General features: G+C 40.6%; 1 non-coding gene across 1 annotated transcript; it reads right to left on the bottom strand.

The window, feature by feature from the left end:
- Positions 1-11816: 11816 nt before the first annotated feature.
- LOC122126364 lies at positions 11817-11980 on the bottom strand. Its single transcript, XR_006150905.1, has one exon. It is a non-coding gene; the product is annotated as a U1 spliceosomal RNA (small nuclear RNA).
- Positions 11981-16753: the final 4773 nt, after the last annotated feature.

Genomic DNA, 16753 nt, shown 5'->3' with positions numbered 1-16753 from the left:
AAAACTGTAAACGATGTTTTCATTTGTCCCAATTTCTTATAGGTCTCTTAAGTAAATTTCACTCTAGTACCACTAAAACTAACATTTACTTCATGAATACAGAATGTGTTCATTGTGTTCATACTAAGTACTTATTATGTAATTTAACATTTTCAACAGCTTGTCAAGCTGCAAAGTAGATCCTCATGGAAGATTGTAGCCTCAAAGAACCTGAAATCTCCCAGTTGCTAGCTGGTAAAGCCAGTATTTAATCCCTGGTTAATTTGTTGCCTGATCCCATGGTTAACTAATTTAATTGTTTTATTTACTCTCAAGCTGAAAAATAAATTATGATAAGTAAATGGAAAATTGGGCTGTTATCATATAGAGTTAAGTGATAATTCCACTTGTACCTTATATTATTTTCAACCTAAAATACAATAAAAAATTTTCACATTTTGAGCATCTATTAGCCCATAGTACATTATTAATTATATTGTATGTAATCTGTTGGCTCATTATGCATGGGCATTCATTTTGACATGTCCATATGTGCATAGAGTGTACCTTGTTTAGCTTTCTCCTTTCCATTTTTTTCCTTCAACCATTCTCCCAGCTTTACAAACAAACCTCAATAAGCTTCATTGTTTCATTTTCATACATGCAGGAAAAGAATATCTACCATATTTACATAAAATAAATTTCAGACTTACTATGTTGCTATATCCTTGTCTGATTTCTTGGTTGACTGAAACTTTGTTAGTGCCTAAACCATTTAGCTTGCATTAGTTTTCCATATAGCTTCTACTTTATGGATGTATGAGTAGCAAAGATTTCAGAAAAACATATAATTTGCACAAAGTGAGCTATCTACTGATTTTTCAAGGTTATAAGACTAATATGTAAATTGGAGAACAAAATTGATCTTACCATGTACTTGTCTACAGAAAAGCAAGAACAGAAAAGCACAGAAGATCAAGTGATTGGAGTCATTCCTTCTAAAGGTATAGATTTAAGGAAGAGACTCAAGAATAATATGTACACAATTTTTAATTACAGGTTAGTGTAGGATGATTTTAGTCAAAATGATCTGATAGAAAAATGAAAATATCAATTTTTGTATCAATGTTTGTATAAAAACAGTTTTATAAATTTTGGAGGTTAAATTGATCCATATTCACATCTTGACAATGATATACTCACCAAGCAAGGCACTGGTGGCTCACACCTGCAGCTATTCATGAGGCTGAGATCTGAGGATCTCATTTCAAAGACAGTGGGGTGGAAAAGTCTGTGAGACTCTATTCTCCAATAAACCACTCAATAAAAGCCAGAAATGGAACTGTGCCTCACATGCTAGCTTTGAGCACAAAGATGCTCTGTGACAGCACCCAGGCCCTGAGATCAAGCCCCAGGGTCAGGAAGATAGATAGATAGATAGATAGATAGATAGATAGATCACCATTGAGTGATTTATCCTCCTGTTAATATTATTGTGATCTTGCTTAATTCTGACATCATGGTGTACTAAAATATCAGATTTCTTTCTGTATGGATGTGATAAGATTGCTTTGCTTGGGCCTGGGGTACATCTCAATGGTATGGTGCTTGCTTAGCATGTCTGAGGCCCTGGATATGAGCACTAGCATTACAAACAAAAACAGAGAAAAATAAGAAACAGCAGGGGTGGTCAGGCAGGGTAGCTCAAGTGATGGAATGCTTGCTTAGCAAGTGGAAGACCCTGATTTTATAACCCACTTCTGCCAAAGAGAAACAAATCAATGATGACAAAAATCTTCTCAATAATTTTGTGATGAACATATTTGACAATGTGAGCAAATTTCCTAACACTGTTTGCAGCCTATAGTAATACAAAACATTTTTCCTTAGGTCACCTTCATTCTGAATCTAATATATAAGAAGCTAAATTCAGTGTTCTCTAAGATGTAAAAGAAAATAATTCTATAATTTTAAGATAACCAATGAGGAAGACAGACTAGCCAGAAGAAATATTATGGAGTTACTCCACTTTAAAGAATGAATATTTTGGGAAGGGAAAAAACAAATCATTTAAATAGGGATACAGGTAGACCCATTGCAACAATGAGATGTACAAGTCCTTAGGTTGAAAAACGAATTTACAACTTTGGGGGGGATAGGGTGGGTCGAGGTGGGGGGAGTATGGGAAGGGATGGGAAAGGGAAAGGATACTCTCATACACACATGTAATATATCCCAATTAAGCCCACTCTCTCCATTTCTTTCCCTCACAACCACTCCAAACATCCTCTATGCATAACCAAAAGGAAAACTTTAAAAAACTGATCTCACTACAGGAATCTGGCTTGCCTATAAAAATGTGAACCCTAATAGGCTTGAAGGAGGAAATTAAATATTCCTGGCACTGAGGGGGTTTTTGCCTTTGTTAAAGTGAGCACAGTGACACACGATTGGATGTGAAGAGTTGCTTTGTAGGTAAGCAAGCTAAATTTAGTATGGTTCATTTCTAGTACTGTGTTCGATTTATAATCTTGCAAAAATCAATAAGCCAGTTATCTTTTTCATTCCGTCCTTAATATCTTCCTCATGCCATTAATCTGAGTTTAGTGGGCACAGTACCTTAAATGCATGCTATCTTTAAAGTAATATGATGGCTCTTCCTTTAACTGATCTCTTTACTTGGGAAACATCAGAACCTCTTCTTTCTTGAGACACCATGAAGACATAGGTAATGCCTAGTGTCTTATGGCCCAGATTTTCTCTATGGTCCTCAGAAAGATGTCACGCCAACTCTGATTTTGTTCTTCAGAGAACTAATAACATTTGTGGAAATGAAGAGGGAATATGGAAACTCCTAGCTACTGGTATTAGAGATGAAGATGAAACAATTAAGAAATAAGCTGCTTATAAGCCAAGTTTCATTGTATCATCCGCTGTTTATTATAGTGTTTATCATATGTCAGAATCGAAATTAAACATGCATGCACTAGCATTTTTACATCTTGCATTTTGTTTTAACTCTATATTTAATAACAAAATGCAATTACATTACAAAGACAAATAAGAACAGCATAAGTTATTTGCTTCAGTTGAGAAGGGTTCTCTGGTATAGAGTTCCCAACACATAGAAAGGCTCTTTACTAGCTGGTCACAGGTGGCTCATGCTTGTAATCCTAGCTACTCAGAATGCTGAGAATCCTGCCAGCTGGGCAGGAAAGTCCGAGGGACCCTGATCTCTAATAAACCACTAGAAAACCAGAAATGGCTCTGTGGCTCAAGCGGTAGAGCACTCACTTTGAGCAGAAGAGCTCAGGGACAGTGCCCAGGACCAGAATTCAATCTCCACAACCAAGAAAAAAAAAGGAAAGAAAAGCTCTTTTCTTATTATTATGGGTTACCAGGAGAAAAAACAAGGCTTGACAGGAAACTGGAAGGAGTTAGTTGGGTTTCTCTAGATAAAGGAATTCTTTGTAGCATTCACAAAACTCACACTTCCATTGTCGAAATCAAGAAACACACCAATGCGGCCCACTGGCCTCTCTATAAAGTGAGGAAGCCATGGAGCCGTGGTAAAGATACTATAATAAATGTTCCCCTTGCCAGAGAAAAGAAGAAAAATGTCCTCAGATTCATTCAGAATGAGGTTGCTCCCTATTGCTGAATTTCTGAAGACGCCCACAGCCCAGGTGGAGAAGCCTTGGACACTGAGCTCCCAGTAATGTTTCCCAGAGCTGAACTCTTGGATTCCGGAAAGAGCAACATAGTTGGATTCTTCATGATTCTGAATCAAATGACAATAGGTGATCTCCACTAGATAACGGTTGAGGTTATCCATCAATCTAGGAATGGGAGGAGGGCTGAGCCCTGGCTTCTTCAGCTGGGGCATGAAGAGCAAGGCACTCTCGCAACTTTCCAGGGTGTCTTCTAAATGCCACAGGAGTTCCAGGTCTGGCTTTTGGTAGGTTTTCATCAGCTCCTGATATATGTTTCTGAGGTTACTGCTTTTCTGAAACATTTGGGTTTCCATTGTCCTGAGTTGCAGAAAGATGACTCTTCCTTTCTCTTTGAGTATCTCCGAAGTCGTATTTCCTCCTCCCGGAGACCCAGATGCAGTGCTGAATAAAAATCTTTGGTCATATCCCTGTGTAGATTCATGTACCAAACCCACTGGTTGATGATGTTCCTCTTCTCGTATATATTGCTCTGGTTTTCTTGTATCTTCTCCCATATAGTGTCCATTTCCTTTAAAATAATCTTGCATTTGTCTGCAGTAATACAGTCGACAGGTTGGTGTCTGTGAGCCTCGAGTTCCCGAGACGGGGAGCAGTGAGGACACAGCAGGCTCTTGTCCACTTCACAAAACATCTGCTTGGTCTCCTTGTGTGTGCAGCATGTATGCTCCCCAGAGCTCAGGAATTGTCGGAGGCTGATTTGTCGGCTGATGGACACCAGACTCTGTAAAGCAATGTTGGTTTTGAGCTCTTTTTGCTGAGAGGGTTGCCTGCCCACAGGGCACCTGGCTGGAGTCTCAGCTTCTTCCCAGACGAGGCGCAGACACGGTTGACCCAAAGTGTGCCCACAGTGGATGGTCGATAAAGGTTTCCATGCAGATGGGGCATCTCAGCTCTTCCTGGAAGGCTTGGGCAATGTCCCACTCCATCTTTCCAAACAATGAGGATGGAGAGAGCTGATTCTCCTGCTCTGGTCCTCACCACTGGCAAGCTCTCTCCAAGTGCTGTTCGTGGCAAGGCGGTGGGATGTGCGGAATAGCTTGATTCCCTACAGTTCCATTCTTTTTATACTTGGTGGGCAGGCTTAGAGAAGGGTGTGTAGAGAAGGGTGTGCAACTCATTTGCATATCAATTGGAGTTAAGATTTAAAAAAGGCCCCACCCTTTAACTGTTGATTTCAGTGAATTTCAGGTACAAGTTGGGTTTGTCCTTGTTATAACTATGCTTTGAAAAACCATTGGACTATCAAAGTTTATCTGATTTGGAAAAGGGAAGTGGAGCCATAGAGCAAGGAAGGGGGAAGCAATGCAACAGTGATACTCACTAGACACTGTGTTGGAAATGAGCTTTACAACATGGGTGGGGGCAGTCCTCCGGAACAAAAAGCAGGAGAAAGGGAAGGGATAACACCTTAGAAAAAGAAATATACTTCGTACCTTTCGTATGTTACTATAACCCTTCTGTGCATCATCTCTATAATAAAATAAAATAATGGTAAAAAAAGAAAAAGAAAAAGAAAGAAAGAAAAAGAAAGAAAGAAAGGACAGAAGAAAGAAAGAAAAAGAAAAAGGAGAATAAAGAATTGTCTCAGCAAGGCAGAAAATATTTCTAGGTGTACCATCAGCCAAAAATCATCAAGCAAACACACAGAACAGGCAGGCTGCTACCCTATTTATCCCGACTGCCACAGGCCCTGCCCCTCGGCTCAGATCGGCCAACCTCAGGTTCACAATTTGCTCGATATTGGCTAGTTTAAAAAGGGTAAAATGTATTTACATATGGTGACTTTGAAATATGGTGAAGGGTACACAAGAAATCTCAAAATATACCCACACCCTCTGCTATTTCCGGAAGAGTCTAGGGTGTGTCTTAATCCCATCATGTAAAGAAACCAATTTAAGACCAAAGCAGTTCCTCTTTTACACAACAGGAGCCAAACCACCAGACCAAAGCAGGAAATTTTTAGCAAGTTTCTCTGACAATTCTCTTCTCTTGTTTTTTTTTTTTTTTTACTATTTTTTTCTTTTAACTATTTTAATACTAGTCTCCATGTGATTTAATTCACAACACCCAATTAAAAGCATTTTCCAATCCCAAGAATGAGAGATTATAGAACTGATATCTTCACTCTTGCATAGCAAGAAAGCCACTTCTGAACTTTTAATTTGTGGTCCTATACAACATAGTATTTTTCGAGGTGAAATTACAAGCTTTTTAGAACACATGCTCTTCCCCCTTTTTCCTGCTAGAATAATATCAGGAGCCGTCCAATTTTCCCATGCCATCTTGCTCAATGAATTCAAATGTTCTTGGCCTTAATGTCACCAGGAACTCCTTGAATCCTGAAGACATCTATGTAAACCTGGAGTTCCAATTGAAGAGTTCCTACTTTTTGAAATACTAGGGTGAAAGGATTGAAGACGTCTTATTCTCCCAGGTCAACCAAAACACCAGGTGAGTGCTCTCGTGCTTGACTGTGAGTAATTCCAATCTGGTCTTATCAGAAAAGTTCCCTGACACAGGCAGAACGTTCTATTCTGGGCCTGACCAAGAGCACACGCCCTTGGCCCCTCTGGGCCCCCAAGAGACCATATTATGCTTCGTATTTTCTGTTTGCTTGTTAAGACCAATATAAGCCTGACCCCTACTCCACCACCTTGCACAATATTCTATCCTGCTGGACGGTTTGCCTGCCCCTCATATGTTGAAGACCAAGTTGGGCCTGTCGGTATTTCCTTTTTCCGAACACAAGTTTAGCTCCATTTGTTCAGAAAAGCCTCAAGAAAATGTGCCCCACAATACTACCGGATATCAGCTGTAGCAATTCTGAGAGGTGGAGTTTCACATCTCCTCAAATGCCTGGCTTTCACTGTACCCAGATATATTTCCCAGGGACTCGACTTCTCCTACCCTGCCTCTCAAGGCATGGGGTGAAGTTAACGTTATGGGACAGGAACTTAACCAACATATGTAGCTTTAATTGATCATGAGAGACAACAGTAAGGCTGTCCTTCAGGACTTGTTACCCTAAGACATCTTGCCTTGAAAGCAAAGTTTCAGGCACACTGTAATGACAGGATCTGTGGTCCATCATGGAGAGAATGGGGACAATATGAGTTCTTGCCCTACCTGTATTTAAAGGGTAATTAGAATATTTTATACATTGCAACCAGGCATTTGTTTGACCAGACCCATTTTCAACAGTTATTTTTAGGAAACTTAGTTATGAGGGAGTCAGAATAAAGAAAGAACAGAAAGGTAACTCAACACACTAGATGAACTTTAACGGAAAGTTGAACAGTAATGACATGGCCCCCCCCCACACACACATATATGTGTAAATATATTAAGAAACTTACAACATCATGATTTTCTCCTAAGACTATCCTCTTTTAGGCTCCCTATATTTGAGTGTCTAGAATCCTGTATCATTTGTCATGTCCCATTCTGCTTTTGTTTTTTTTTTTTTGGGGGGGGGTACAGTTGTGGGGCCTGAACTCTGGGCTTGGGCACTGTCCCTCAGCTCTTCAGCTCAAGGCTAGCGTTCTACCAGTACAGCCACAGCTCCAATTCCGGCTTTTTTCTTTTTGCTTATGTGGTGCTGAGGAATGGAACCCAGGGCCTCATGCATGCAAGGCAAGCACTCTACAACTGGGACACCTTCCCAGCCCCCCATTCTGTTATAAATCTAACTTTCATATATCACGGAGAATATGTGGCATTTCTCTCTCTGATTTTGGCTTTCTTCACTTAATATGATTTGTTCTAGTTCCACGCCATTCCTGATGAATGAGGCTGTGTAAAATTCCATTGCATAGAGCTACCACATTTTTTTGCATCCATTCGTCTATTTGGGGGCATCTGCGTTGTTTCCGTATACTGGCTTTTTTGAATAGTGTGGCAATGAACATGGAAGTACAGGAGAATTTATCATATTGGGGTTCATGATGCTTAGGGTAGATGCATAGGAATAGTGTGGCTGGGTCATACAGAAGGTCTGTGTTGAGATTTTGGGGAACCTACTGAATGCTTTCCACAGTGGTTGTATTAATCTACATTCCCATCAACAGTGAAGTAGGGTTCCTTCTCTATCTCCCTGCTAGCATTTGTTGTGGTCAGAGTTCAAAGTATTCGCCAGTCTAACTGGGGTAAGATGATATCTTAGGGTTCTTTTGAATTGTATTTCCTTTATGACCAGGGATGATGAATATTTCCTCATGTGTTTTTTTTTTTTTTTTTTTTTTGCCACACTCACCCCTTCTGAGACGTCTCTCCTTAACTCCATTGCCCATTTAGTGATTTGTTTATTAGTTTTGGGAGGGGTTATTTCTTGAGCAAATTGTATTTGTTGGGTAGTAGGCCTTTGATATATTGCTGGTAATAATGTTTTCCCAATTGGTTGGCTGTCTTTCTAGATTATTAGCTATGTCCTTAGCTGGTCAGAAACCTTTTTTTCAATATAGTCCCATTTGTTGAGTCTCTTTCCTATCCATTGTGCCCCTGGGACTCTATTCAGGAAGTTCCTGCATGTCTGTACCTATGAGTTCTCAAGCCGTTTTCCCTTCTTTTACAGTACTTTAGAGATTTGGGTCTGATGTAATCCACTTTGAATTGTTGTTAGTGTGTGGTGACAAGTAGGGATTCACTTTTAGTTTTCTGCATATGTCTGTCAAGTTTTCCCAACACCAGTAAAAGGCTATTTTTTTTTAACTGTTTGCCTTTGGCTCCTTTGTTGAATATGACTATAAATATGTGGTTTGATGGCTGCATCTTCTAATCTGTTCCTTTGAGCTATTGAGATGATCATGCAGTTCTTGACCATGGCTCTGTTGATGTGATGAATTACATTTATTGATTTAGCTATGTTAAATCTGAAAGGAATCCCTCATATCCATCCCAGGGGAGAATGTGGAAGCTGGAGGCAAGCAGACACAGGAGAAAGATTATTATAAGGTTATTAAAGGGGGCATATTTCCAAGGAGAGGAAGCACAAGGCATTAGTTCCACTCCAGGTAGCTGGATTGTCTGGGGGCAGGAAGTGAGGTAGGCGCATGCTCAGGTGAATCTGGACAGAGAGAGGGAGTGGCCAGCTGTTTGGCCAGAACTCCAGGGCAGGGCGGTGCTTAGGTATGGGTGGTGCTGAGGAACAAATGTGAGGATAATACTAACAAAATCAGCTTTCATCTTTGAGATGAAGGCTACTTGGTCATAATGTAAGGTTTTTTTTTAGCAGTTTCTAGATTTTTTTGGCTAATATTCTATTGAGGAGATCTGCATTAGTGTTCATCAGAGAAATTATTCAATTGTTGTCTCTTTTTTTTTCAGAGCCTTACCTGATTTTAGGATGAGTATGATATTGCCTTCATAGAATTAGTTTGTGATTAATCCCTGTACTTCTATTTCCTGGAAAAGCTTATGGAGTATTGATATTAGTTCATCTTTAAAAGTCTCACAGAATGCAGTGGTTAGTCCATTGAGCCTCCGCTTTTCCTTGTTGGAAGACTTCTGATTACTTCATCTATCTCCTTGTATGCTATTTGTTTGTTTAGTTGTTTAGTTGGTTCAGTTTAGGCAGTTAGTATGTTTCTAGAAATTCTGCTCGGTTTTCCTTCTTTAGTGAGTGTAGATTTTGAGTGTAGTACTTTATAATTATTTGGATTTCTTGGGTGTTTGTCATAATATTACCTGTGGTTTCTCTTATCTTGTTTATATAAATTTCCTCTCTTCTTTTTATCATTAATCTCACAATTAGTCTGTCAATTTTATTAATTTGTTTTCCAAAATATCCCCAGCTTTTTGTTTCATTGATTTTTTTCTTTTTGGGTCTGGTCATGAGTCCTGAACTCCGGGCCTGGGTGCTGTCCCTCAAATCTTCAGCTCAAGGCTAGCACTCTACCACGAGCCACAGTGCCACTTCTGGCTTTTTTTCTGTTTATGTGGTGCTGAGGAATCAAACACAGGGCCTCAAGCATGCAAGGCAAGTGCTCTACCACTGAGCCACCTTCCCAGTACTTGTTTCATTGACTTTTATGGATAGTTTTTTTTTTGTTTCTGTTTTGTTGAATTCTGCCCTAATTTTTGCTACGTATCTTCAGTTAGTCACTTTAGATTTGAGTTTTTCTTGTTTTTCTAACAGTTACAATTGCACCAGGAGGTTATTTACTTTAATGTTTCAATTTTTTTCATATGTACAATTAGTGCTATGACCTTTCTAATCAGCATTGTCTTTGTTCTATCCCAGAGGTTCCATTGTGATGTGTTTACATTTTCATTGAGTTGTAAGAATATTATTATTTCTTCCTGAATTTTTTCTGTGACCTGGGTGTTAGTCAGTAGTGTGCTGTTCAATCTCCATGTTTTTGAGTAATTTCTAAAGTATGATTTGCTCTTAATAATTTCATTGATTCCACTGTGTTTGGATATAATGGTAAGATTTATGCCAATCTCCTTGTATTTGCTTAGGTTCTTTGCATGTGTGATCTATGTTTGAGAATGTTCCATAGGCTGCTGAGAAGAAGGTGTATTAGGTCATTGTTGGGTAGAAAACTAGATGTCTGTTAAGTCCATTTTTATTATGGTGTCATTTAGTTCAGAGGCTTCTTTGTTTATATTTGTTTGGTTGATGTGTCCCCTGAGGAGAGTAAGGTGTTAAAATCTCCCAATATTATTGCATTTGAGTCTATTTTGTTCTGTAAGGCTGAGAGTATTTGTTTAACCTGTTTAAGCACTCTATTGCTTGGTGCATAGATATTGACCACTCTGAATTCCTCTTCATGCATCAATCCCTTTATTGGTATTTAATGTTCTTACTTGTCTCTGTATTTATTTTAGTAAGTCTACTTTCAGATAGTAATATGGCTACTCCTGTTTTCTTGCAGGGTACATTTGAATGGAAGATCTCTTTCCAACGCTTTGCTCACAGTTGGTTTTTATCTTTGGCTGTGAGATTGGTCTCTTAGCAAAAAACAAATGAATAGATCTTTTACTTTTAATCCAATCTGCTTTTCTTTTTCATTCGTTGGGGAATTGAGTCTGTTAATATTTAGGGTTATTATAGAAATGTGTCAATTTTCTTGCCATTTACTTATTTTCCTGTATTTTGTTTCTTTTCTTTTCCCATGCTTACTAAACTTGTCTTGTGTTGGTTTCTGTCTGATATGTTTCTTTCATTTTGTTTGTTTGTTTGTTTGTTTTCAGATTGTATTCCTCCTTTTAGAATTGTTTGCAATGCCAGTTTGATGTTCAAGACTTCTATATGCTTCTGTTAGTGGGTGAGATTTTCTCTCTTATGATGGGGAATTACTCTGTTATTATACCAAATAGGTTTTCCATGCCTCTATTAAATTATGCTCCCTCGTTGATTCTAATTATGCATAGATTTGATTTCTTGGCTGCTTTGGCCAAATCTTGGATTTCCCTTTGGAATGTTCTAAGTGTTTTTTTTTTAATTGTGAAAATACCATACAGAGGGGTTACAATTACATGGGCAAGATAGTGAGTACATTTCTTATCAAGCATTGTTGCCTCCTCCTTTGTTTCCCCTTCCCATCCCTACTCCTCTCCATCCCCCCACCCCACGCCAAAGTTGTAAAAAATTCGTTTTTCGACATAACGTCTGCCTTCTGTTCCAGTTTTTCTGATTTATTCTTGACTCCTGATATGCTTTTATCCATTTCACTTATTCTATTAACTATGGCTTCCACTGGTGTTTGCATTGTGGAAAATGGGCCTTTTATGCTATTAATATCAGTTCTCCAAGTATTAATTTCATGTGTTAATGAAGGGTTTACTGTGTTTTTTTTAAATTTTCTTTGTCGGTTGTGGGGCTTGAACTCTGGGCCTGAGTGCTTTCTCTCAGCTGTTCAGCTCATGGCGAGCGCTCTACTACTTGAGCTACAGCACCACTTCCGGTTTTCTGGTGGTTTTTTGGAGATAAATTTTCAAAGACTTCCTGCCCGGGCTGGCTTTGAACCATGATCCTCATATCGTAGCCTCTTGAGTAACTAGGATTGCAGGCATGATCTATTGGTGCCTGGCTTAAGAAATCTTGGATTTCCTTTGTCATGTGTTCTTTCTTTTTCTTTTTCTTTTTTTTAAATTTTTTACCAGGGAAGAGCATGAATGTCATTCCCCACTATTGCAAATTATGCAATTGAGTTTCCCACATTTGGGGAAATCACAGGGCTCAGCACATCTGGAGTGCAATGGATAATCCTCGCCCTGGGAAAACCACCTTGGTGATCATGGTATCTCCCCTGCCAGGTAAATATTCATGTCTTCTTTCTCCTATTGATACTTTCACATTTCCCCTTTTATTTCTTTGGCCAATTCCATCATCATTTCTTTAATGGTTCTTTTGTCCTCCATCTCTTCTTCAATTTCACTGGGGTCCTTCCCTGGGTTGTTGTTAGATTTGGGATTGGATTGTTGTCCTGATAGTCCATGAATCATGTCTTCTTTCACTGTGATTTACAAATTTGGGTCCTGGGATTGTGGGGATCGTGGCCTGAGCTTGGCCTGCTCACACCAGAATGATGTGACAGCCCTCACTTGCCCCGGGCTAGTTGACACTGGGTAGGACAGCCCATGCCGTGTCACTGGGCCAACAATCACATGTGCGTGCGCTGTCTCTGGCTGGATGAGAGGAGCTTGGTCCCATCTGCAGTGGGGGCTGGCAAGGTTAGAATTAGGGCTTTGGGAGGGTTGGGTTCCCCACATGGGCACAGGATTTGTTTATGCCTTGGCCCTGGCTTGGGTCTGTCCCCACATGTGGTCTATACTTGGCCTCCTATGGCTGGTGGGCACATGTGCATGCTTGATGTATCTGAAGATGAGATCTACCAGAAGCTGTTCCATTGGAAATGTCTGCTGGAGACAGGCATGACGTTTGTGGAGAGGCAGGCACCCTAGAGGGGAACTCTCTGCTAGCAGCCACAGTGCGATTCCTGGGCTTCTGGTAGGGGCCTGTGCACGCATGAGTTTGGGCTTCTGATGGGGGAGTGCTCTACCAGCACCAGCAGGTGCTCATGATAGGGGGTTGCTTCTCCTGTAGCTGGCACTCATGTTCACTTAGCGACTGCAACTGATGAAATGCTTCTCCTGCAGCTGCCATGCAGAAGCATTTCATGTTTCCTGAAGGGAGACGCTCTGTGGGTGCGGGGACATTTGTTTTCAGACCAGTATTGTTATCCGCTGATAGCCAGGGCTGTTGAGGACACCGAGTCTTGGCGCCCAGCACGTGTGAGTCCCTGTGACCTCCTGCTGGAATCCAACATGTGGGATGTGGGCAGTGAGGAAGGGCTCAGACCTCTTTGACATCTTCAAGTGTAATTTTCCTTCATGGGTTGGAGGGAGAGGGGTCCGTGTAAAGATCTGTGGGTCACCACCAGCTCTGATCACCTGTGGGAGGGGAGGGCTTCATCCCAGCAGGGAACTGGTTGTGAGGGTGACCAGCAGTGCTGTGGCAGATCTCTGTGTCTTTGCGAGGAACTCTCAGGTTGGCTCCCATATGCTGGACAGACATGGAGCCGCTCCTGCAGCTCTACTGTTTTAGTTGTGGGCTGAGCCATGGTGACAGGGGAGCTCTCTGGGTATGGGTATTGTGGTGCCTCGCCTCTGGTCTCTTCTGGGTATGGCGTTGTGGGAGTATTCTGTGTTTGCATTCTGCAGTCTGCTGGTTATGGAGCCAGGGCAGCCACATGTTGTTTTCCTAAACTTCTATATTTACCCTTGTTTTATAATGAAATAGGGATATTAGGTCTAAGTAACATTGTCTTGTCCTCATTGTCATCATGGAGTCTGGATGGGTGGTGGAGGCTTTTTACCCAGCTCTGTAAAGCCTAGAGGGAAAACAGGCCATTCTGGGAATATGCATTGGTGTCATGCTGTTTGGTCCCAAGAGAGCTCTGCTACATATAATGCTCAATCCTGATTGCTCCCCTAGATGGTTTGTTTTTGTTGGGTTGGGTCTTTACCCCAAACGTGATTTTTTTGTCTTTACAAGCTTTGTGCAAGATACATTATAGTCTGCAGGTCTTTGAGACACAAGTCCTTCTACAGTCACTTGCTTTCTATTAAAGATTCTCAGTTTGAGCTCTCAAAGTCTGGCTTCTCTGTTTCTCATGAACCAATTCCCATATAACAATTTTAATGAATATTTCCAGTTGAACATTCCACATCAGTCTTAACCATAGCAGGGCAGATACTCTCCTTCTGGGGCTTTATCTCCAAGAGAATGCTGTTTTAAATTCCTCTGTCTCTCTGTCATCACAGAGAGCAAGTAACTTTTTAACCAGGTGTCAAATCCCCATTTCAAGCTTTTAAAAGTAATTTCTTACCTCCAGATCTAGAAGGCACAGACCACTGTCTTCCCTCAGGAGCTCTGGTTACCCAAGTGTAGTAAATCCATCCTTTTCTGTGGTATGAAGTATCTTATCAGTGAATAGCACTAGATCAGCTGGAATTTCATCTTCTTTTAACTCTTGATCAGGATGCAATCTTTAGGCTTACCTTAGTATTTGGGAACTCAAGATGTGGAGTCAGCAGTCCTTGTTGCCTTGAGGGATGAGAAGGCTGAGGAAATACTGAACACATGTTTTTAGAGGAATTGAGAGAGACCAAAAGACCAGTACAGATAAGGAAGACCATCGATTTGAATCCTGGGTTTACCTTCCCTGAGATGATCCTTTAAGGCCTAAAATCCCTAGGCACACATATGTTCTGATAATATCTCACATAGCTGTGTCTCCCAATGGCTCTGGCCTATGTTCTGTAGTGGAGCTTCTATCAGAGACATAAAGGCAAGAGCTAGCCATGTGGCATGCGGTGGCAGCTTCAGGCAAATATTACCCTGTTTCTCTGCACTCAATCTCTTGTGAAAATCTGTTACACTTAACACAAACCCACTGGAGATTTCTTGCACAATCCAAGGTTGATTTACCAATCTTTTAACAGACTCTTCTCATTGATAAGCTGAAACATGAACTATCATAATTTCATCAAGAGAATAAGCACTGTTTAAATTAATCTCTCAGCCCACATTTCCCAAAGATATATATCACATTGAAAGCATATTTATAGTCCATATACATTGTTCCCTTTTTTCTTTTAATATCTTTAAAGTCTGGTTCAGGGCAAAAAATTCACAAGTCTGTGTAAAGTAATTATTATGCAATCTCTCCAATTTAACTCTTAATTTAACTGAGGGAGGATAAACTAGGAAAGATAAGGTGAGCGGCAGCCAGGGATTTAGAAACAGGGTATTTAGAAAGATAGCACTATCTCCGTTGTTTTAAACCTTGTGCTCCTTAATCAGGTGTAGTTTTTACACCAGGGGAAACAAAAGAACAAGAGCTTCTTTCTACATATGACCTTGCCTGCTGTCCCCAATTGGTGTGCTCTAAAAGCTGAGAATGGGCATCATAGAAAAGAGACGTATCCTGGAGAAGGAAACACTTGGAAAAATGGCTCCTCCTGGCAAAAAAAATGCTTATCATGAAATATGGTTACTAGGCCTAAGTAATGCCATCTTGTCCTCTTTACTGTTAGGAAAATGAAGGAGAATGAAAAAGGATTAGAGTGGATTCTCAACAGGCTAAAACTGTTTGTTGCCATTGAGAAGCATAGATCTTCCAGTGATTGTGTGGATTTGGGGTTTGGTTATATGGGTCTTAACAAAGAAGCCAAAAAAAAAAATAAGATTATGGTCTCTTGGGTGTTCAGGGCAGTGTCATTGGCCAGGCCTGGAATGGATACTGCTTGGGTTGGAGACCAAGGACAAACTGTAGGCTATGGTCTCTTGGGGGTCAAGACTTGGACAGACTCAGAATGGAATGCTCTGCCTAGGGTAAGTGGGCTTTCAGCTAAGCCAAGGTTGGAGTGGCCTGCTTGCAGATGGGCACATGAGTGCCCACCTGGTGTTTTGCTTGACCTGGGGAAATATGGCAGGAGTCAATCCTTCAGTTTCATCTTGACACCTTAGTATGTAATAGGGAACTTTCACTTTGAAGAACTATAGATTAGGCATAGGTCATTCTGAAACCTTCGGGTATATCACGGATTGTTAGGCTGTGGGGAATACTTACTCCTGTTTATTACCCTAGATAACTATTATAACCACCTTGAACATGCTGTAACTGCTCCCTTACTCCCTAACTGACCTGTTTTTCTTCTGTAAACACACTTTATTATTCCCCATACCATACAACATTTACCCTGATGTGGTTGCTGTCTTTATAAATTTTATGCTAGCTACAAAACGGCAAGTTTTTTTTTTTTTGGGGGGGGGGGGAATGAGTCTGCTTGTAGTTGCTGGCTTTCTAATAAAAACTCCTGATTTGACCCCTCAAACCGTGGCTTCTCTGTATCTCACCATATAAGACTTAGAAGCCCAGTGCCAAGGGGCTACTTAGGTTCCTTGAAGCCACTGGTTGACAGAAACTACACACAGGAGATAACTTTTGAGATATCCCAGGGCCCCATGTACTTTCCACTGCTCAGAAAGCCAGACTCTGGATGCCTCCCACACCACTAAATCTTTTTGGAATCATTCAGCCGATCTGCAGAGATGAGTAAGATTCTGCTTCTGATTCTGGAGATCCATCTATCTGGACTATGGTGGAAGTGGATCACTTGTAGTCACACCCTCCTCCCCGTACCTCCAACAGCCTCTCTAAGGCTGAAATGTCAGCAAAGAGTTTTGGAATTTTCAGGAACTGGTACCAGTCTGCTGTATAAACTCTTATCTTCTGTGACTTTGTTCTTTGGTTTGTGCCTGTTGGTGATTTTTCTTCACCCCTATTTTTCCTTGCCAGACCTTTGGTGAGTTCATTCCTTTCACTTGTCCTTCGGTGAGTTAACTTGTTTTGTTTTCCTGAATTTGGTTTTTGGGGACTATTCTTTGTCAGAAGGTCTGGGCCTGACAAGAAAATTCATTCGATCTAGCAAGACATGTGAGGTCCTTTTTTTTTTTTTTTAATTTAATTTAATTTTATTTGTGAACATACTGTACAGAGGAGTTACAGTTACATGGGCAGGATAATGCG

The sequence above is a fragment of the Dipodomys spectabilis genome, unplaced genomic scaffold (genome assembly GCF_019054845.1).
Source record: "Dipodomys spectabilis isolate Male_0828 unplaced genomic scaffold, ASM1905484v1 ptg000276l, whole genome shotgun sequence".
In the NCBI taxonomy this organism is placed as follows: Eukaryota; Metazoa; Chordata; class Mammalia; order Rodentia; family Heteromyidae; genus Dipodomys; species Dipodomys spectabilis.
Note: the sequence above shows the minus strand (reverse complement) of the source record. Positions and strands in the feature narration are given on the sequence as shown.